At 43.5% G+C, this 24,344-nt stretch overlaps 1 protein-coding gene across 3 annotated transcripts in view; it reads right to left on the reverse strand.

Moving 5' to 3' along the window:
- Positions 1 to 24,344, reverse strand: part of raraa (retinoic acid receptor, alpha a) — a 152,063-nt gene that overhangs the window by 118,306 nt on the left and 9,413 nt on the right. The window contains exon 2 of one of the 3 annotated variants that reach the window (XM_079659691.1): positions 13,906 to 13,973. The exons of the other annotated variants lie outside the window; for them this stretch is intronic. The gene's annotated coding sequence lies outside the window, so the exon portion shown is untranslated. The remainder of the gene's footprint in view (positions 1 to 13,905; positions 13,974 to 24,344) is intronic. 3 annotated transcript variants of the gene reach the window in all.

The raw sequence follows: 24,344 nt of genomic DNA on the forward strand, positions 1-24,344 counted from the left end.
TTAGCCTTGGGTTTAGTGAAGCTAAGTTTAGATTCGTAAACTAGGTCAATTGCTAATAGCCAGAAAAAGGGGGGCAGCGTAGTGTTTAAGTAGAGAACATAAAATAAAATAAATGCGGAGGACCTGCTGTTAACGGTCCCTCAGCTGAGAGTCTGAATCGGCAAATTAATAAACGCTGCCTGTGATCTGGGCCCAGGGAGGCCGCTGAACAACAATTGAGACAGACATCAAACGCTTGACTAACACTGAAACAACACTCGGTAAAAAAAGCCTCGCCAGTCTCTGAACACGCTCACCGCTGTGCGTGTAGGATGGAGAGCGGGAGAGAGAGACGGAGACAGCATAAACAATGAAACATTTATCAAAGCGGGGAGGGGGGGATGGCATCTTCCTCGCTGCGCGGGCAGACTGCTGATGCAGGTGGCATTATTGTTATTGTGCTATCCCGAGCCGCAGCCAATGAGCTCCCCTGCTTCAGGTTGTTGGGAAACTCAAAAGCAACCTGTTCCCTATTGACTCTATTCTTTGCGAATGCCCTCTTCTGTCCCCGAGGAACTCGCTTTTTTTATCTCTTCTCATTGTTATGCCGTTCTCCTTGTGTTTATTATCACATTCTTCTCATTCATACTCCTGATGTTTTCCCTATTGGCCGCCAACCCTTGATGAATGTGTTTATGGCATTTCTCACGTCTACAAACCCAATGCACAAGCCGCTGTCTAAGATAAATAAAAGGAGAGCTGAGATGGGTTGGGGGGGGGGGGTGAAAATGAAGGGCAGGAGAAAAGAAATACAAAGCGGGAGCCATACGTCATGTTGTAAAGGCCCTTGAGAGCGCGTTCAATCTTTCCGTCAATATTCAGCGTGCAGGCCTGTATATGCCATCATTAAAAAAGGGGACGCATCCCTGTTTATTTATCATAAGGACACATTGCTGACAGCTTCCTGTAAACAAGTGTGTTGATGTACGCGCGCGTGTGTGTGTGTGTGTGTGTGTGTGTGTGTGTGTGTGTGTGTGTGTGTGTGTGTGTGTGTGTGTGTGTGTGTGTGTGTGTGTGTGTGTGTGTGTGTGTACATTCACTGTAGCTTTCGCAACACAAACTCCCAACGCCTCTCTGTCCGTTATCTGTGAAAATGGATGGCTGTTGCTCGGTAATGTGGGGAACAAGTGATGGAGTTGGCCAGCGCGCTCTCTGATAATGGCTGTTAGAGCTCATCACTGTACACAGAGAGGGATAGAGGTTGTTAAACACCGGAGGAGAAATGCTTTTTCCACAATGACTGCTGGAGAGAGAAGTGAAAAAAAAAAACGCTTAATGCATGAGGTGAGTGTGAAAAATGAAGTGGCGTTCAGTTTTTCAAGATGTATTCTACACGTATCACCTCTGAGATTGCAAGCGTTTGAATAATGAATGAGCATGACATGACCTTGCAACAGCCTGGTTATATCAAAAGCAACTAGCTAGTGTTGAAAGAAAGTGCATTCCTTTTTCTCCTTGAGTCTACTTTGTGTACTTTTGTAAAGTTTTCTGCATAAGGTTTGTGAAATGTTTTTTAAACAGCAGTTTTTAGACATAACAATGAGTTGGCTTTTCCTCCCCCGCTCAACGACACTTAGACTCAAAGCAAAATAAGGAAAGACAGGCAGATTCTTTGTAGATAAAGACACAAACACCCCATTTTAGTCAGAAAAGTAATAAACAAGGTCATAAATGTATGAGTTTATACATAGACTGAGGGAAATTCACTTATTATGGCTTTATTACGTCAAAAGCAGACAAAACTCTACTCTAAAACAAGTGCTGACTCCATGTTCTTCTAGCTGCCACGTCCATACTCGACACCAGGTCAATGAGTGTTCTCACAGATAAGCTAAAGCTAAACAACGGTTGGCTAACAGCTGGTTCCCGTCAGTAATATTCCGGGTATATACGAAGAGCAAACAAAACATAACAGTTACTATTCATTCCTTCTTTGATGCACTGACACAAGCTACATGTCTATTCAAATACATAATTGTGAGGAAATCATTCAAATAAGTTCCACTTCCTGGTTGCTGAGCAGGATTGAGCGTGACAGTGCTGCTGGAGCAAGTTTAGTTGAGCGTTTGCGTGCGTACTTGTTTGTGTATCCAGGCCGACTGACCCACAGAGAAAGACAAATGGCTTTAGCAGGGGGCCATGCTTGACATTTAGGTTTCATGTGGTAATGGAGGTTGACCTGCCGGGGTCAGGCCTGCCAGTGAGGGCCGCAGAGGGGGCCCATTCCTGCACACGGCCCCCATCCCTGTAACTAGACACTAGCATAACAGTGGTGGACACACACGGACACACACACACACACACACACACACACACACACACACACACACACACACACACACACACACACACACACACACACACACACACACACACACACACACACACACACACACACACACACACACACACACACACACACACACACACACACACACACACACACACACACACACACACACACACACACACACACACACACATAATCACTCACTCACTCAGGAAGACAGAGGGGCATCCCACAGGTTGGACCACATAGGTGGGGTGTCATTATGAAGAAGAGACAGATGTTCCCTGTGTGCTTTACAGGTGAGCTGCAGAAATCCAGTGGTGGAAAGAAAGTACATTTACTCAAGTACTGTACTTAGGTATGATTGAAAGGTACTTGTACTTGAGCATTTACATTTGTGGCTACTTTGTAGTTCTACCACACTACAATTCAGAGGTAAATCATGTACTTTCCCTCCACTTAATTTATTAGGTACCTTTAGTTACATTGCACATTTGGATTAATGATGTGAAATATGATCAACACTTAAGACTTTAGTTCAGTAACATTCAAAAGCTACCCTGCAGTATACAAAGTCATTAAATAAGCTGAACCTTTACCAGCTTTGATAACACTATAATGCATAATTAATTATAATAAAAACAGATATTATATATTATTCTGAGATGGGCCAATCTGCATAATGAGTACTTTTAATTTGGGTCCTTTAAGTATATTCTGATGCTAATATGTTTCCACTTTTACTTAAGTAACACTTTTAGTTGAGTAGAAGTAAAAGATCTGAGTACTTCTCCCACCTCTGCAGAAATGATAGCCTCGTGTTTTGTATATATAGCTGACATTTCTGTTCATATTTTCTATATCTGTGTAGGTGCACATCGATTAATAGATCCATGGCAACAGCAGGGTCCAGGAAAAGCAATAGCAGAGTGCTAGCTGCTATTGTTAAGAGAGAGCTGTGTGTTCACCCACAACCCTGCAACAGGAGGCCACTCTATATACTGTTTGTGACAGCTTTGTGATAATAATGGAGACCGGGCCCTCGCTAGTGCAAGTGGCATGCTCAGTCAAGTGAGACTTTGCCTAAGAGAACGAACACACACACACACACACACACACACACACACACACACACACACACACACACACACACACACACACACACACACACACACACACACACACACACACACACACACACACACACACACACACACACACACACACACACACACACACACACACACACACACACACACACACACACACACACACACACAGCAGCCTCCTTCACACCTAATGAGACCACTGGGAGAGTGAGAGCAGGAGGCAGGGAGATGAGGGGAAGGATGAGAAATAAAGGAAGAACTGGGAATGAAGAAGTGGAACAGCGAGAGTAAGAAGGGAGTGAGAAAAAGACAAATACACAGAGAGAGTAAGAACTGCTCCAACTTTCATGGTTTGGGAAGGGGGGAGTAAAGGAGTTATGGCCTGGATTGCTGCCAAAGAAGCGAGAGGAAGAAAAGAAATGATAGTGTGTGTGAGAGAGAAAGAGTGAAGGAGAGGTGCAGTGCTAGGCTGAGCAGCGGGTGGTTATGCAATGTACACAACACAGGAGTGCAGGGGGGATCAAAGACACGGGGTGCATACATAACTAAATCTGACACCGTAGTGCAACTAGAGACGATGAGCAGGGAGGAAAAAACACTAAAATATAAGAACAGGCACTCCCCGGGGATGGAGGAATGGAGAAAAAGTACATTGGGTACATCATCTTTGCATGACAATGAAAAGAAAAACCCAAAATTAAGATAAAAATAAAGACACGCCAAAACCACTCTGCCTCTGCTTCTGGCAGCGCAGATTCATGTGCTCACCCAGGCAGGTGCACATTGCAGCGCGGGGGGGGGGGGGGGGGGGGGCGGATAAGTGAGTCAATTCTGCAGTCCGAAATGGGAAAAGGCTTAAATGTCCGGTCACAAGGAACTCAGACGGACAGGCACAGCTGAGCCTTTGGTTGTGCTTCCAGGGAAAGCGGAGCGTGAATTATTTACAGGCGCTCGGTCTAATGAAGTGAAGATGAGCCACTTGGCTCCGTGCTGAACGGACTACAGAGCTCAGAGCCCTCAGCAGGTTGCAGTGTCAACAAGTGACATGTCACCTGTACCGCTGCCGGGAACATTGTAATATGCCAGTGTAGGGCTCGGCTGTGTGTTTTTCTAGTCAGCAACACCTTTCACTCTCATGCAGTGATGTTGATTGATATTGGTCTTGAATATTTGATCCATTCAATCCGAAAGAAGGCCAGAAACTCACCATTAGTACTTTTTTTTGGCAACCAGTGCATTTATTCAAGTGATACATAGTGCAGCACACGGTCCCGGGCTGGATTCGAAACCGGGGCCTCCTCTTTGGGACTGAGCCTCAGTACCAACTGAGCTATACATTAGGGCTGCTTAATTAATCATATTTTAATTACAATTACGATTTTGGCTTGCAACGATTATGAAAACAACCTAATCTAAATAAAACGATTATTTTTTATTTTTGTATTGGTTTTTCAGTTGAATTATACTTAAAGTTCAGGCTAATCAAATGTTAAAAACATACTGTTCACATTTTTCTCTTCAATAAATGGATGTTTTCAAAGTAAATGGATAATCGTTTTTAATAATCATGATATCAATTATTGACCCAAAAAATCGAGATTATAATTTTTGCCATAATCGAGCAGCCCTACTACACATAGTGACATCACTATGCAACGATCGCGCTTTTATTGGTTAGCGCCAATAACACATTGGTCAACGGCTTAGAGATGTATTGTCACTTAGCCTATCACGAACAATCACAACCAGCTAACCAATCAGAGCAGACTGGGCTCTGGTTTCAGACACATCAAAGCACGTAAACATGTCACAGTAGAGGCACAAAATACAAATATGAACCGGAAAATTCTGTGAAATTCTTGACAAATAAAACAAGAATTAGAAAAAGGGGAAATTCGTTCACTTCAACACATTTTACCCATCAGCAGAGCCTTAGCTGACTTTGTGACCACAAGTTTATGGCATATGGAGTCGGAGCGTGGGACACATTTTTTCCCTTTTCCTCCTGATGTTCTTTATGGCACTGGGAAGGAAACGTATTTACTAATGGTACAGCCCATTCTTCACATGGATATCTGAAAAGGGAGGGTTACAAAAAATGCACTTCCGATCCTCGATTACTGCCAGAAATGAAACCCAGCTCAGTCACTCTTCATATTGTGAACGCTCTGCAGTGAATATGTCTTGTGAAATCACTCGGTGTCAAACATTCAAGGAATTTGACCGTGGTTTTCTTTTCCCACTATTGTACTATAACGCACCAGTATTATGGGAAAATTGCGTCTTACAAAGTGGCAACCAGACTCTCTAACCTCTTCCATTTATTCATATCTGTACTGTTAGTGCCAGTTTGACTCCACATCTCTTCAAGGACTTCCAACAGATCCAGACCCGTGAAGGAGCAGAGGCCAGAATAAAGGAGATGCAGAATATTTTTTCGCTGGTGTACAGTAAGTGTTGCTACAGTCACTGCTCTCAGCCTGCCTGCTCATCTGACAGTCCAACTGCCACGGCTAATTCCCTCACAGACCCTGAGGAAGGCTTCGGGGATCATCCCCGATGGGAGCTGGGAAAGACAGGAAGCTGGCAGGCACATATTTTACTGGGTGAGACGCGGTGGATGACTGCATCAAGCTCATGAGGAAATCCCCATCCTTCCTCTGGGTGGGCACAGTTTCGCTTAAGTGTGGGTGTTGCTGTTGGACGTTGGCCTTGCTGACCAGCTTGACTCCCTCCTGGATCTCTCCGCCTTCAAAACAACCTTCAACCCCTGTGTGCTTTGGCCCACATGCTGCAGGTTGGGTTTAGGTAACTAAAGGCAGGTTGAGAGGGTAAAGGGGCATTTGCAGTTAAAAGCTGAGTATGCTATTTATGTTTAAATAATGGGTGACTTGACAGAAAAATGCCATGGCCAGTGCCCATACTTTTAAATGTCCCAAATACGACCCTTTCAATGATTTTTGACTACTTACTAGCAATTTATCCAAGTGTTAACATGCATTGGACACTTATACCGACCATCTTATTATATTACGGACAGCAATTGCAAAATAAAAACCCTTACGTTAAGAGTATAAGACATTAAAAAGGGACATTTCAACATTTATAATTCCATACAATACAATTACCATTGTATTCTGTGTCTTTCTATGGGCTTGTCGATAGAGGAAGGGCATTGCCTCTCAATTGAAGTAGAGTGAAATGGTTCAGTAGGTCAGCACTATAAAGTATAACTGAACACATAATTGTTATTGACCAATATAACTTCTGGGTAATATTTCCTGAGAAGACATGTTTACCTTAGGCAGAAAATACAGCCAATTAGACTGCGCTGCGTGCAAACATAAATACACAAACACCTCAGTGTGTAGCTATAAAGTGTGACATGAGTGGCAGGCCCCGCTATTAAGAGGACAATTGACAATAAAGCTCTCAATGCAGTCACGGGAATAAAATGCTCAGTTATCATTCAATAAGGCAATTATCTTCTACAAGACTCTCAATGGCACTGTACTCATTCCTGGGGAGCCTGCAGGCAGGAAACAATGCTCAGGTGCTGAAATGTCTCTTAGCTACATTACATCCAGTAAATATGTGATATTGCACACCTTGAGAGCTGAAGCTAAGTGTGAGAAACACATATAGGCTACAATGGTGCAACTCAATAACAGTTATAGCCACACCCCAAGCACTTCAGCTTGTAGCTATGTACATTAAACACAACTCCTTTTCCAATTGCTGGACATTTTCCAGTGCAGGAAGGGTCCTATATCACTGTATGTAATACATCAGAGACTACTATCGTTAATTTCTTCTATCTTTCCCATTCTTTCTCGTCAGGGGTTCCCAGTGGCTGTCCGGAGCACATGTGTTTTGGTTTACCTAGAGCGAAGGCCTATCTGAGCCCGGGCTGAGAGCAGACTGCGGGCTTTGTCTGTGGCTCCATTAATCAACTGTCCTTTAACAAAAACAGAAAACCAGATGAGAGACAAAGGGAAGAGACATGGGGGGTGGGCCCTTATTTAGGTAGAAGGGTAAGAAGGAAGAGAGGAAAGAAAAAAGGGGGGGGATGTTTGACCCACATCCAGGCCTTCAATAAATCAAGCAGCAACAATAACAAGCAAAGTTTTCATGTGGCTTGACTGATTAATCAGGCTTTTTTTTTGTACATGGAAGGCGAGGGAGTCTTTTCTTCTTTTTCTGTCTTGTCTGTCTTGCGGGAGACTGCAGAGTGGCTGAGGGAGTCTTTTTTTGTTGTTGTTGTTGGGAGTATATGTCTTTATGCTGCAAGGTTTCAGACGTGAAGGCCTGCATCGTTCATCGGGTTTAATGAGAGGAAGACCTTCTACTTTGCCGATGGACAATTTCACCGAAGGTTTTCCGGCTATATTAATGCGAAAACACGAAGGTTGTCGTATGAACACGCACAGCCATGCAGACACTGGTCTCTTTTCTGAAATATAAACAAGTGCTGTTTTACACACATGCACGTCACCACACACACACCATCTACACGAGAAGCCACAGGATGGGAAGGAGCCCTCTGAGACTCTTTGCGAGGTGCCGATCGATGGGCATTGAGTGTGGACAAGGAGGCCTCAGGATCGATAGGGGGCCATTACAGAGATGTGTCTTCTGGGACCTTGGAGAGGAGGTTGTGGTGGTGAGGGGATGCCATCTCCTTTACCTCATAGGTGGGAGGTTTTACTCAACGTGAGTGGACATGTAGGCGCATTAAGGAAAGCTGGAGATACAGAGGTAAATGGAGAGCGTCAGGTACTGTGAGATCACTTGTTCCACACACACACACACAGACACACACACACACACAGACACACACACACACACAGAGACACACACACAGACACACACACACACACGGTATCCCAGGAGACCTGCTGCCACACCAGGAGTGCTCATCCTCGTCTACTTCTCTCAATCTCTCTTTTTCAGTGTCCTCATCTACAAACTTCCTGTGGGGGAAGATTCTTTCTGTCTCTCTCGCTCACTTTTAGTGGCATATTCTCCTCTAATTCGCCCTCCTCTTTCTTTAACTCACCCGCCTCCCCCCCCCCCCTTTGCACTGCACTGTCACCAGAGCTGCCTGTGCTGTGCTTTGCCAGTGGATCCTAACACTTTCTGTCAGCCCCTGCTCTTCCTCCACTCCTCTGCTACTCACAGAGCACTGAACACTCACTCACCTAAACACACACATAACCTGTGATGATTTTCCATACTGCTTTACTCCTGATCCAATGCAATTATTCTGCTCATTCCAAGTTCATATTTGTATTTAGTGTCTCTCCTGTGACATGTCTCCATGTTTTAATGTTCAAAAAGCTCTTTATTTCTCTCATATTGCCTTTTCACCCTCTGTCTGAAACCAGAGCCCGGTCTGGTCTGATTGGTTGGTCAATTGCTTAGAAACGTCCCGCCCGTAAGATTATCACGTGGAATGTGTTGGAGTGTTAGCCAATAGAAGCGCAGGTGTAACATAGTGATGTCATTATGTTTCGGAAGTAAACAAAGGAGCCCAATGGCGGCGTTTAAGGAAAGGGGGGAGTGTGGGGGAGAGAAAATCCCTCTGAAAGGAACTTAGCGTTTGCAGACCATTTACATGCACAAAAACGAACACACTAAGGGAAAGTGAAAACCCCAAATGAGCATTTAGGGCCTTTTTAAGGTATTTGAACATAACTATGATGTGCTTTATTTACGTTAGCAGTTATACAAATACGTAACTCTCACCTTGAAAAGAACACCATTTAAGGATATGTTCTTCACTTACAATAATAAGAAAAAAAAAATTCTTACTCCGATTACCAAATATAGAATATCAATAAAAGGAGAATGCTTTGGACAGTTGCTAATCACATGAAAGAAGACGGACGAGTCAGTCAGGCAGACGACAGAAACCAATGAGGCAGACTGTGAGCTGGCTCCTGCTTCCATCACCATTCCAGGAAAATAAAGAACATTTAATCCTCCATCAAAAAATGGTAGAAGAAAGGAAGGCTCCTCCTAGCCATCGCACTCTTTACTGCAGCCCGCCATTAAAGGACGGTTGAAAATAGTGCATTTGGAACATGTTGTGGAGACCAAGCACTATTAAAAGTCAGGCAAATGATTTTACCAGTGCTTATGAAATTGCACGGAGGTGCCATGTCGGCTCCCGCAAGTGCGGTCCAAGAAACCCTTCTGTGGGTGATCAAAAAGTACTTGCAAGCACACACACACACACACACACACACACACACACACACACACACACACACACACACACACACACACACACACACACACACACACACACACACACACACACACACACACACACACACACACACACACACACACACACACACACACACACACACACACACACACACACACACACACACACACACACACACACACACACACACACACACACACACACACACACACACACACACACACACACGGCTCAGTTAGCAGTCCCCATTGGTTTGGAAGGCTGCAGCAGGCTATAACAACTGCAGCCTGGCCGGCCCGTTAGTAGAGAGCCCTCTGTTTCAGAAATCTGGGTTCTCTTTGCCTTTGGACAGGGACCAGGTCAGGCTGCACAATACACCACTGTGTTGGGAGAGTGTGAGAGAAATGAGGGAGAGAGGGAGAGAGAAAACTGCAGACATGCTAGTTTCTGTGTGCCAAGATGTGTATAAATAAGCATGTGCGCGCAGGTATGTATGTGCGAGTATGTTTTGGTTGGGAATACTGCACGTGTGTGTGTGTTATGACTGTTAGGCCCACCACACCCTCTCTTTTTCTCTTCCATACTGGATTGCAAAGTCTACGTTGTTACATCATCATCAATTTGCTACTTCAGCACAAGCAAGCATTTTGGGACCCTCCCTCCAGGCAGTGTTTCAATTGGTGTTGTTGAAACCCTCCAAGAGGTCAGTGCACAATAAGTAACACACATCACTGTCAGTGTGAAACAATACAGCGTAACGCGACTATGCAACTGTGACGACTACAAGGAAAACAGGCCGCAGATGCAGAGTGGGCCGGGGCTTCCTTAAGGCCGCACCTGTCCCTTTAAGATCTCTTTCTCACAGCTTGTGGGTGCTGAGCGGGCTAGCCTGATCCGAGATGCGCTGCGCTGTGCATGTATGGTAACAGGGGGGAACCGCGCCTCCCAGCCTGCCAGCCCACCGCGGAGAATTTGTTTATGTTTCCTCGCTGCCAAGTTCCTGTCAGGAGGCGCCCCGAAGAGGAACTGCAGAGTACTCAGTGCTGTTAGCTACGCCCTCTCGCCTGGAGTGGCTGGGGTTTTCTGCGCACAGTATCTAGTGGTGCTTTGTAGCAACACTTAAATCCAGGGAGGTCTGTTCATCTGTTCATCAATTCACACACAAACACACACTTCAAGCGTGCTCACTCTGTTGTTCCATAACCGGCTTAAGAGAGCGTCAAACTTTATAAAACAAGTTCCAACAGAGAGCTTAATTTATGGCCTCTAAACAGATTAACACCAATTGACTCAAAATGCAGTGCATAAAACAATACAAAGGCATATTTTCATTAAAGCAACACTTTATGAGTGGCACTTTGTTATCCTGGGGATTATGGGTATTGTAAAAACTGAGCACCACCACATAAATACACAGTAAACAGTGTTGGTAAACTCATGGGCATGAAGTCAAGTACTTGTGGGAAAAGAGCTAAATGGAAATAACTCTCCCTCTAATGAGAAAGAGCAAAGCATGCTGACTTCCAACAACACACCATAACATTTCCTCGAATTACGACAAAGAAAATATGATCCATAACTGCCAGTGAAACAATGATTGCAACAATTTTGCACATTAATGGAGTGCCTCAGCCTGCGTTTACATGTTATTTTGGACTATCCACTGCATATGAGCAGCCCTTCTGTCAAACAAGGTCAACAAGTGCATCCTCTATCTCGATTCTGTGGCCACCCACGAGTTTGCCTCCTGCAAAAAGGAAAGAGCTGCTCACTTACAGGGGTGTCAAGGACACGGGCCGTTTGTCTTCATACCATGCATGTGCGATGTCCAGTAAGTGTGTGTTGTAGGCGACAGAGAGATGTGCGTATGTGTGAGGAAGGAGAGGTCAGACGAGGCCACACAAAGGGGGCGTGGGACCCAGTATGGCGAGAAAGAGGAAGAGATAGGATAAAAAAGGGGAAGAACAAAAGATGGAAGTGTGGATGGAAAGATGTAGGCCGGGGTTTGGGGGACTGCGTGAAAGCAAAAACAGGAAGCCATTTATGTCAGCTTGGAAGGCGGGAACACTCCCCGTAACATGGCTCTTACTGTTTTTGACTTCAAAGCCAGAACTTAGAAACATAATGGCTGATTGGAATAATGCACAGGGGAAAGGCACTGACTGAATGTGTTTGAATGACATTCATTTTTAACTTCTCCATTTGTTCACAGTGGGTAGAGTGCACACGCACGAATGAAAACTTGAATCAATTGAGCATCGGCACACTTCTGCTATTCTGCTGACGGTGAGGAAGTAAGATGCCACACAATATCTTGACATTCAAATGCCTTACAGAAAATGAGCTCAGCAGCTCTAGAATACCAACTAGATTGAAGTAGCTTACTCAGCCGTAACTTTCAAAATGTGGGGTTTTGTGAAAATCGAATTGGTTAATCAGAGGTGTTGAAGTGTTGGAAAGCCCCTCACAGTCGCACCACTACACTCAAATGTATCACGATGAAAGAACAAAAAGATGCCTTGGAGCCATTAGAGTGACAAAGACACTAGGCAGTTTTAATCTAACATGAGGAAATCTTGAGGAAAGAGCACAAAAGTCTGATTCAACAACAAGTGTGTCGAGTGCTGATTATTCCATTCTGTCCAGCATTGAGGGAGAATAATAAGTATGGAACAACTGTGCATAAACAACACATTTTAATTTCCCGCAAGTGTCCATGTGTAAGGCGGAGGTAAAAAAGAAAACAAGACTGCAGAAAGAAAACACAGGAGTCCCATTCTAGGCAGCGACCTACCGCACAGAGTGTGAATCATTAAAGGCATGTGTTCCATATCAACTGCCGGGGCCGTTTCCCAAACCCGCGAATGAGACTGGATCTAAATCACGACGGGGACGGGGGGGTTAAATACCGCTTCACGTGGAGATGAAAACCCCAAACCTGCTAACTCAAGAGGGGGAGACAAACTGGAAAATGACTGCATGCGAGAACTGCTCGTACCTTCTGCCAGTTCATAAAATAAAAGCAGTGATGGATAAATGAAGCAGCTAATGGAATAATTTAATGATTTCCAGAAACAAAGATGTGTCATCACGGACTAATGAAGTGAATTGAGTGATTTTATGGGCACTAAACAACTTAGATGAGAGGCAGGCTGAATCAAAAACGGACCTACTTTGCTTCCTGCATGTCTTTCAGGCTGCCTTTGCCAATTCCTAAAAGTTATAACACAGTGGGATAACATTAACAAGGAAAACAAATCAAAGGGTGAGGAAATGCACAACAGAAGAAGAGTTGTATGCAGCAGTCTTCTTGACCATCGGGCCAGATGTGTGCCAGACCACTTGTCACCCCCGGTTACGACACAGAGACGTCCTCTGTGGGTGTGAGTATGTGTTTGTATGCAAAAACAAATCTCCACTGTGACGCAAGCATCCACTGAACCAGGCGTGTTGTAGAGGGACTGCATTCTTCTGTATCATTGCAAACACAACAGTATATTTACTTTTACTTGGAGGCTGGCACGGGGTGAAGAGATCACCTTTCCCCAGGGCCAGGAAGGGACAGGACAAGACATGACAAGGGGGAAAAAACACTCGTTTGTACAGGCAGGAGAAAGCCAAATATGACGGGAGAGGACAAATCTCCGCAATCCTTGATACTACGTTTGGCTGCGAGGAGTTGACCAACCTTTTTAAGCTCCTTCCTGTCATTCTAGAGGCAAAATTAAACCAAAAAACATGACTTAAAGGCAGGAATATAAATAGATGGTACATTATTTTTCCTTTCTGCTGCTGCAGTGTTTTGCAGCCGACACAAGGAAGATGAATCAGCCGCAATAAATCAGTCTATATTCACAGAGTGGTTGTCCAAGTTCTTCACGCCAGTTCTAGTGATGAATGGCTGTTTGTGTTTGGTCTTCTCTGCTTGAACATGACAGAGCAAAATCCTTGCTGCCATCTCTAACTCTGAGTTAACAGCGTGTGGATTCAATTTGATTCTACCACTGGCAGTGAAGGCCACTCTAAACAGCACAGGGCTTTGTATGCGTGTGAAAATTGAAATACTTGCAGAATCTCTGAAAATTCAAGACGACCACAAAACCAGCGTGGCAGACACATGACGAGCAACAATGGTATTGAGCAACATGGTGTTTGGCACCCACAGGCACAAGTGTGGAGTGTGCAGAAGTCCAATTACCCAGATTTGACAGGAGCGACAAATTCGGGCTTACCCCAAAAACGTCAATCTCTCTGTCCTTGGCCAAGGAAATCTCCCCTTGAATCGATAGCAGCTCCTAAGCTGTGAAGAGAGAGGGAGAAAGATATTTGAAACCCAGAGCTTTGCGGTCCTTATCCACGTGCTGCAGACTCAGTGACTCCCCTAGTTTCCCTGGCACAGAGCTGCTTCACTACATGAAAACTCTTACGCTCTTTTTCCTTCCTATAATCTCTCCGCCCTTTTTCCGATAGATAGAATGGTCTTGCTGCTTTTGAGCCCCAGACATCATGTGAGATAAACAGTGCTTTTGTGGTGTGTGAATTACCTGGGGCCTAGGAAGGCAAAGTTGTGCTTATGGCCACAACTCAATTACAGCAATGTGAATCAGGTGGCAGCTCAGAAATCCCCTCAGCCTGGTGAACCAATAGGGACACAGAGGCGCCTTCACGGAGACAAATCTGAAGTAGCATGCTGTCTGTTTCGTAGAAAGGCCGCTAAGTCTGTGCTGTGCAGATGAATAGTTCCCACAGACATAGATCTAGTGCCGCTGATGTTTGAACAATGCCATTTTGTTTATGCATGTTGCTAAAATATCACAAGTGTTCCCCAATCTGTCTGGTTGCAGATCTAAATTGGAAGAGTCACATGGCACTTAGGGTCTCTGATAAACGGCACCTTTGTTCAGCAGAAAGCATGGAAAGTGTTGTGCCGGATTGTTTTTAAGCAAAAACAACTGGATGGAAATTACAGGACGGTGGTTTGAAAATGTTAAAAAGGCACTTTGTTGGACTTGATGGATTCAACATAAATGCCAAATCGAACAATCATGGTCAATAATATTTGAATAGAAAATTGCTCGGTGTCAAAAGAACTCCGTAGCAGAGAGTTTATGCTGTCTTTTGCTTTGAGGAGAAAACCGAGACAGTCTCTTTTTGGAATATCCGTGATACAGGATCCCTCCAAGTCCCGTAAAACGTAGAGCTGTTGACCAGGCCAGGCTTTTCCGAAGGCATGTTCAACAGAAACCAATGACCTTTAAAACTGTGGTCTGTTTGGGTTTATTTCACTTCCCTCTGCACTTGTTACGGTGAAAAAACAACATTCTTTACTTGAATTCACAAGAAAAGCAGCAAGTTATCCACGACAGATATGTCCTGAAATCCTTATTTATGGTTGCTCTTTACAGTAGAAGGCTTATCAGTCCACTACAGAACAGAAAAGTCCCCTCCCTCCAGGCCACAGTGGCATTTTACAAGCAGCAACATGCTTTTCTCGCCAATTTGAAATAATCAAGCTTCTGATGATAAATATAACAGAGATGAATAAAGCCTTCTTACAGAAATAGTGTATTTATCTTTACTACAATGGCTGCTTTTATGTGCACAACACACAACTTATTTTGGCATCCGTGCAAACTTCAATGTAACTTTAATGAGGTATAACATTCTTTATTTATATGATGTATTTGCCAAATAAATGTGTGAAGCTGTGTTACCGTTTCTGTTCAAGCAATGGTTCCAAAATCATAAAATGACCTTAGTTATAGACCTTCACAAACATGGCAAGTAATATGTGTATCGTTTAACTCAGAAGTATTCAAAAAGAAAAGGGAAAGTAATACAGTAATGCACCTTAAAATATAATATAATGTATAATAAACTACAACCAGATTTCTTTGAATATCTCGCTGACTCGTAACGTCAAAAGATAACAGTGTGTCTGGCTCCGGTTTACTCTTTTATGAATGGCTTATTCATTAATTCATTAGAATTAAGAAATAAATCAGCATGGGTTATGACAGTGTTTTTCAAAGTAGGGGCCCCGACCCCCCGGGGGGCCGCCAGGGGGCACGCAGAGTTTGAGGGAAAGGGGAATTTTAAAAGAAATGTAAAGTGACATTTTTTTTTTTTAGATGTTATTAATAACTGCATATCTATCAATATATGTGTCCTTTGATATCAATCTTTTAATATTTTTTATTTATTCATATATATATATATATTTTCAAATCACACGACCGCCCTTCAAGATCAGAATCGAGCTGCCGCTGCTGAGAGTGAAACTGAGTATCTGCTCAGCTTTTGGAGAAAGTGAAAGCTCGTGAATATTTCGCTCTGCAGCTGGGTGAGAGCACGGATGTAGCAAATATTGATGTTTATATATATGAATATAAATGTTTATTGTTAATATTACTGTCGAATATTATATATAATATTATTAAGGCATAAGTAGCTCTCAAAAATGCAAAAAATATGTTAATTGTTCATATTACTGTTCAAAATTATATAATATTATAAAGACAGAAATCACTTTAAAAATGCTTTAAAAATATGTTTACTGTTGATATTACTGTTTAATATTGTGTTAATGTTTATAACAGAAGACACAATAAATGTAATGAATGACAAACAAAAGATAAATACAAAAAAAAATTGAAGAATAACTGATTATTAATTATTAATACAAATATATATTAAGAAAATGTATTAAGCTGTATGAATAATTTGTCATTTTTTCCATCATAATGTACTCATCATTTAAAAAAAAAATTGCAACAGGGGGGTCCCCGCCAGACGATAATGCTATATGGGGGTCCTTGGCATGACAAAGTTTGGGAACCCCTGTGTTACGAAACTACACAGTGACACATAATGCTTTAACAGGCTCAAACTTTTCTGGATTTTATCAAATCTTTCGGGTATTGCAGTGTTAGTAAAAACACCCCATTATGCATTTGAATTATATATAAGCATAGCCCTTAAGCAATGCTTTGCATGTGACAACACAAACTAATACTGTATTTAGCCTTTAGCTGCACAATAACCAGCCTTTAGCTGCACAATAACCAGCCTACTTCTTCTACTCCAACACATTATTGTGATAAAATCAGCTGGCTGGTGGCGTCAATGAATCATTCATTTCACTTCCTGTCTTATAACACGTCTTTGATTTGCGTTTGTGGATCTGAAAGATGTGTTTTTACTAGTCCTCTAGACCAAAAACAGCCACATTTAGATAAAAGAGGAGGTACTTTGGAGTGAAATGAGGACAGAGTTTATGCACACGCACGTATGGTGTGTATGTGTGAGATTCTGCAGCCTGTACACTGATGAAGGTGGACAGGAGTAGCCTGGGGTAATCACATCTTTATCCTTGCTGATGGCTGAGAGCAACTCATTACACACACACACACACACACACACACACACACACACACACACACACACACACACACACACACACACACACACACACACACACACACACACACACACACACACACACACACACACACACACACACACACACACACACACACACACACACACACACACACACACACACACACACACACACACACACACACACACACACACACACACACACACACACACACACACACACACACACACACACACACACAGCTGGAGCTCAGCCAGACAAGTCCATCTGCTTTCAAAATGGGACCCAATTTACCACACCGAGAAAGCCTGGATTGCTCGGGGACCCCCGGTCTCACCAAGCAGAGGTCACCTGATCCTCGCTGCTCAGCCCTGCTGCGGCACCTGGGACCGGGGTCTGGGTTGCTCAAGTGCTCACGGTTAAGAGGGTTTGATGGGAGGCGGTTCAACTCTCAACTAAAATCATTCATTGGCGCAGCAACATTCACTTACTCGCCATGACAGCAGCACGCCTACACGGCGGCTCAGTGCAATGTGTACAGAACTGATTGCAGGTACGACAAGCAGTGTCCAAGTGTGTAAGAGTGTGCTCGGGAGTATAGCAGCCCCGCGGCGAGAGTCATGAGCTCACATTAATACAGACCCAATGTGTTGATTTAACTCGCTTGCGTACGCTCACACAAAATAAACCCCTCTCTCCTCGAGGCTCCAACTCTCAGCGGTGGAAACCCCCTTCAGTCACACATAGATCACATAAGCTCTCCTGACATCAGAGGACAGCACTCCCAAATGGAAAGATGCAGATTCACACACGCTGAGCGCCGGCCAAGGCTCCAGACTGCCATTGTCCTTCAGAGTCATCCAAACAAAACAATGAAGAGGGTCACGCAAGGCCCCCTGTGGAATGGTAAATAACCGGAGAGAGTGAGAGGGAGGAAGAGGCAGGGGGAGAGAGAGAGGAAGTGAGAGGGACACATCCACTGACGATGACAGTGTTATATGGAATGCCGAGTGCAAAATATGATCATCTGGGGGAAGGTGAATTCCACTAATGTTCACTCAATCAAGGAGAATCTGACACCATCGTGAATGGAAAACCCGTCAGCTCGGTGATGTGTAGAGCAAAAACACACCATGTAAAGAAATGATCACTACTCTATACGTGAGGAGTTATAGTTACTATAACGCAAGGGGAGAGCACATCCATCCAGATTGAGCTTTATAACAACAAAGTAGAACAACAGAGATGACATACAGCTCAGGTTATTTTAAGCCGTGCAATCATCTAGGTGCTGTTGTGCCATGCATGGGTAGAAAAAGTAATCCAACCCATATCAAAGGCTTAGATCGTCGTGATGTTAATCATTCATTAGTGCCGAGTGACCCTGATTATAAAACCAGCTTTGTTGTCATTATTCATCGGGCATAAAATGCTAGCCTGTTAATTCAGACTCAGGATGTCGACAATAGGCGGCCTACAAAGCGCTTGGAAGGCACAGTCCCCCTCCCAATTTGTCTTTCATATGCTAATGAGGGAACTGTTTTGGTTTTACTGGCCTGGTTGGAAATGATTTAGGGTGACACCGGTGCTCTGAGCCTTTATGTTTAGGCTGGCCGCGGGGGCTCATATATCACCCTGATCATTAATCAATTAGCGTCTCCTAGCCACCTGTCGGACACATCGGCGCACAAAACATTCCTGCCCTAGGGCAGTTGCTAGACGATGATCATCAGTAGCACCACTATTACCTTCCAGCCCATAGGCACACCAATCCCCCCCCCCCCTCGCCTTTATGGTAATACCCTGATGGATTACATAATCACACCCAAACACTGCCCGCAACGAAAAAGGGCTCTAATCCAAGAGAAGCAAACCTGAGTGGAAACCGCAGTGTTTTTTTTTTGTTTGTTTTTTTAATCGGTCTCCCCCCCTCCAGACCCCATTGAATCGCACATTTTTTTAACACGCATTTACCCTTCGCTGTCACAAACGGAAAAGAAAAAGCAGAGACGAATGGATGCCGACCTTGAAGGGGAATCAATAAGCTGACGGCTATTCAAAAGTGCTGAATGCACACCAACGCTGTGTCCTCCATTGTTTTAAATGCAACTGCCTCCAGTGGGGTATTGATGGTTGTTTAGTATTGATGACGTGTCACTGTACCCAAATACATGTCGAATGGAAAGGTCTAAACTACCGGGTGTTAGTGACATTACAGTGGGCCTGGCAAAGTGATTTTGTTTAGACTACAATTTACTGTCGACTTGCAGTGAGTGTACGTGAAACTAGACTCCTTAAATGAACACAAAGCTGCTTTCTGACTGACCGTTCCTTCATCAAACGTTCATCTTCAATCACAACTGTTTCTGTAAACTTCCACTTCCTGGAAAACCAGACAGGAGAGAGGGATAGGTGAAAAAACTAGTGTTACATTTGTCTTTCTGTTGGTTGTTTGAAAACTACTTCAGACCTTGTGATCTCTGTGTGGTTGCATTGATTGTGATTTTATAAATTCCTCAAAGACTTCCGTTAATCAGCTGCCTTCTGCCCGTCTGCTACAAAAAGTGTGTTTTCTGGTCATTTGTATGTAAATTTGAACTTTTGTGCACAGGCCCTCGCCGCCACTAGACAATCTCTATTTCACAGCCTTGCTTCCCTGACAATAGCCCCCCTCCCATCCAACCCCCAAAAAGCTTTCCCATTTTTCACACTTTTTTGTTATTTGGAACTAATTCTTAAAAAGGAACTAAAGAGATAAGTGGCTACTAAAATGAGAGCCTAATCCGCCAACCCTCAATATGGGGACATGGAGAAAGTAGATTTGTCAAGCCTTGATTTAGAAGTATTCTTTTATTATAAAAGTAGCACTCTTCACGCAGCTTAGCAATACGAAATGGCTCAATCAGTCCCATGTGGAACTTGTAAGAAGGGGGGAGGAAGTGAAGGCCTATCTGTGAACCCAGAAAACTTGGCATCACGCTGGCGCCATTATTGTGTTGCCAGCATTGTTATTCGTACCTGTGCTGCACTTTTCCACTCTGAGAGTTCCCCATTGAAATTTACATTCGCCATTCGCTTCTAAAAGCTCCAAAACACAGTTGTCGTTGTTTTTGTTTCACTGGGGGATTGAAAAAAAAAAATCTGGGCCACTGTGTCGTGTTTGCTGTGTGTAACACTGGGCTGGAGACTGGGAGCTGTTTTGGGTTGTTTCCCTCTCCTTCCTCTTTTAAATCCAACCAGCTCAGGCAAGGAGCCAGCTACTGACATTATCAGGTGGATTTTCAAAAGAACAAAAGCTCCTCTGCGGTTCTTTACAGTGCCAGTGGAAAAAAAAAAGCTGAAAAGAAACCCCATCCAGCCTAGATGCTCAGAGTGTGTGTGTGTGTGTGTGTGTGTGTGTGTGTGTGTGTGTGCGCGTGTGTGTGTGTGTGTGTGTGTGTGCCCTGTTCTTGATATTTCAGCCAAATTCATTTCTTCCGGAAGATTATTTCCCTGATAATCTCACACTTTCTTCCATTTACTTATCTCCTCCATAGGGTCCTTCAAACCGGCTGTGATATTAGCAGTGCAAAGGTCAAAAATAAAGCTGAAACACGGAGAGGAAAGCATATCTGTTCTGGCTCGCTGTGATCACATTCACAACATAAATGTATCTCAGAGGGCACATGGCCAAACAACAGATATGTTTAGAAAGATAAATGTGGAAGGGGAAATAATCTCACACTTGACTGCAAACAAGGAAAGTGCATAGTGTAGCGTGGTATCTGCTGCTGGACAAGAGAGAAAACTACAGCCGGAACCAGATAAAGGCTATCCACAGGGTACAGGGGCAGGGAGAAGACAGCAGGGGGGGGGGGGGGGGGGGGGGGGCAACAGGGCAAAGGCTCGACCTTTAGGGGTCAATAGGTGATTAGTAACATTCATCATACCTACGCAAGATGCTAAACGAGGAGCTTCTCTCAGCCACATTTCGTTGTCAAAGTCGAAAATGAAGCCTGGGCCAAGCACTGGCAAACCAGATGCCCTGTGTTTATGACAAAGACAAATATTGGAATCCCTAAGTAGAAAAACATGGCAAGCTGGCACTCGGCAGCGGCAGCGAAACATTACATCATTTTGACGATTTAATGAGCACAGTCTGGATCGGATCAAAAGTTTAAATACCTGCCAATGCCAATATAAAAGCTTGTATTTCATGCTTCACGAGGGAGGCTCAAAAGATAATTTTCAATAGCAAAACAATGGTTTGAGGATGAAGGGGCTGCGGTTTTGGTTGAGAGGGAGGCACCCAGCGCTGATGGAAGCCATGTAAGGTATCTGAACACAGGGACTGCATGGAGCCACATCTCAAAACACACTGACATGCATATGGAGCAAATGACAATGAAGCAATTGAGGAATCAGATTTGGCACAGACATATCATAAAGCAGCCTAACCCCAGGGGACTGCCCCACAGAGGCTGGAGATGCACAGCAGCTCTGCAATCTTCTGGTGTAGAGGCAAGAAGACCGAGTGGGTCTCCTGGGCCAGAGGCCAACTGAGAATAAATGCACGCTGTTGTGCTGAGGAGAAAGTAATGTAGGCCACACACTTACGCAACCAGACATCTATCAGAATGGTGATGACAGTACATTTCACATTTAAAACAAACACAGACTTCTTGTTTGTCATTTTATAACTCGTGCAAAGGGCAGAAAATCAACAATTACTCGACTAGAAGTGAAATGCCCAACCAAACACAAATTAGAGAGGGCATGTACTCATCCCACGCCTCCAACGCTAAATGATTAACTGCAGACAAAAGCTTCAAAGTATCTACAGTACTTCTCCATATTGTTTGTGCAGTTATTATTGGAGGTTTTCTACATCACCACATTTCTGAACAATGTGCCCAATCAGCCCTCTTTGAGCAGCTTACTGGAGGCACAGAAAAAATGGATAATGGATATTGTTCAAAGCAACAACTAAAAGCATGAATCCGTGAAGAGGATAAGAGTTATATAATGGAGAACAGCCTAAAATAAATCTAGGGAAATATCCACAAAAACAACTTAAAGATGGAGGACATAAACTCTTTAAACCCAGAGCCTCACAATATGCTGTAAACTATAGACCAGCAGGCTGGGTAAAACACAAAACTGCATACAGAGACTATAGGGCTGTACCCGAATATTCGACTATTTGTTCGTTGGCCAACTATTCGGGTTTCAATTTAATTATTCGGATATTCGGTTTTTTTCCCGTTTTTTTCTAAATGTATGCTATTAATAAAGGCGAATTGACATATTCTTATAATATATTTATACTTTTGAATTGCACTGTTAAAATGCGGAAATATATACAATCTCAGCCTGTGCTCCTGACATCGCGTTCACTCACAGTCATGAACGCAAACGGCACGCTTCACCTCGCTTCACCCGCAAAATGCCGAAGACTTCAGCTGTGTGGCGCCGTTTTAAATTGGACGACGGTAAGAAGAAGGCAGTGTGCCAAATATGCGACAAGAAACTGGCCTACCACGGTGGCAAAACAACTCTGAAAAGTCCCCTGGATGCTGTAAGTAGTAGCCTAGCTTAGCTTAGCTGTTGTCAAGTTGCCATGATGAAGCTGCTTTATCCGCCGTTTAAACAGTAACGTTACACATGATGATAACGTGCACTTACTTTGCTCGGAAAATAGTTGCAAGCAAGCAACCGAATTGTTTTTTTCTATTAGTTTTTCAATTTTAGTAATGTGGGAACATCTGGGGCTAAGGCAATTATTGGCATAAAGTTGAGTAGCTCAGCCTAATAATAACTTGTGTCCATAGGTGCATCCCAGCCATCAACATCCTCAACAATACAGCAGACCCTACAGAGGACACATTTAGTTTGAATGTTTGCGAGTACTGAGACAATAAATACATATAAATCTTAATAGTATGCTCTTTCTGCGCTTCTGCTTAACAGCGTGTTGTCAGGTGTCTCGGTTTCGGAGCGTGTTATGAAACCTTTTGGAAAAAAAAAAAATTGGAAAAAGATTTTTATAAAAAAAAAATACAAATCTCTCCGCACCGAATATTCGCTGCTGATTACTACCGAATATCCGGAGCCTGAAAAATGGTATTCGGGACAGCCCTAAAAATAACAAACAAAAAGGATACTTACAGTAGATATTAAAATGTAGGTATTAGCACATCTTAATAAATAATAATACTTTAAATGTGAATCCTTTAACAGCTTGATAGTGCTGGCTCAGTGCGCAGGCGATGAAACAATGCACACCTGTTTCCAATTTGTCACTTAACGAGCAGATGACCTGCAACAGCACTACAAGCTGAACAAATTATACAGACATTATATCATCGCCACTGTAATTCTGTTGTCTGTTGACTTCAAATGTAACAGTGACACAATAATTTCACACTTCAGGCAACCCAGTAATGTTTGGGAAACAGGGCCGGATCAAGCGCGGCCTTTTTTCACATCTGTATAGGTGTAACAATGGGCCGCGTTCCAAACGGTCTGCAAACAGTTTTCACCTCATTTTTCACATTCCTACTTCCTCCACTGTCTGTGTTCACGGCTGAATCACACAGCAGCTCTATATTGGGAGCGATATAGGGTGTGAGAGGTAGGGAGAATCTGTATTTTTGTAACAGCCAACATTTGTCGATGTTGCAGCCGGAGAAGTCCAGGTGTTACTAATAACGTTAACGATGCTCGGTTCAATTTAAGTGCCCTAGTAAGCCAGTGAGCCATCAGGCACAATACCCAGCCCTAAAACTAAATGGGATGCAATTAATGTTATTAATTACACCTGGGCTTTTCCTGCTCCGACGTGTAAAAGGAACGAACAGATATGCATTAGCGCTGGACCCGGGATGTTTCACTATTCCATTGTGGGTAGGTTTTTGGTTTTCAATTTTTGGGATTTGCTTATTTTGTTTGTTTATTTAATCTCTTCGAATAACAAACATGCAAAAACACGCCAAACCTTTTGGAAAATGTATTTTTATTTAAATGATAAGCCCAACCACAATACTGGATTATATCAGAATTATTTAAAATCAATGCCTTTTCACGTATTGCAAGATGTCTGGCTGATTCTTTCCCAAGTAGAGTCATGGGAAGAGGCAATAGTGAAAGCCGCCATTGATTGTGTCGACGTCTGACCACTAACCCCCCCCCTTTCATCTGATTCCAATATATAGATAATGTGAATGTATATCAAAAAGGTGGAGGATTTCAACAGTACAAGTTGTTGTATTTGCCTACAGAGAAAGACCC

Source organism: Notothenia rossii (genome assembly GCF_949606895.1).
Source record: "Notothenia rossii genome assembly, chromosome: 11".
In the NCBI taxonomy this organism is placed as follows: domain Eukaryota; kingdom Metazoa; phylum Chordata; class Actinopteri; order Perciformes; family Nototheniidae; genus Notothenia; species Notothenia rossii.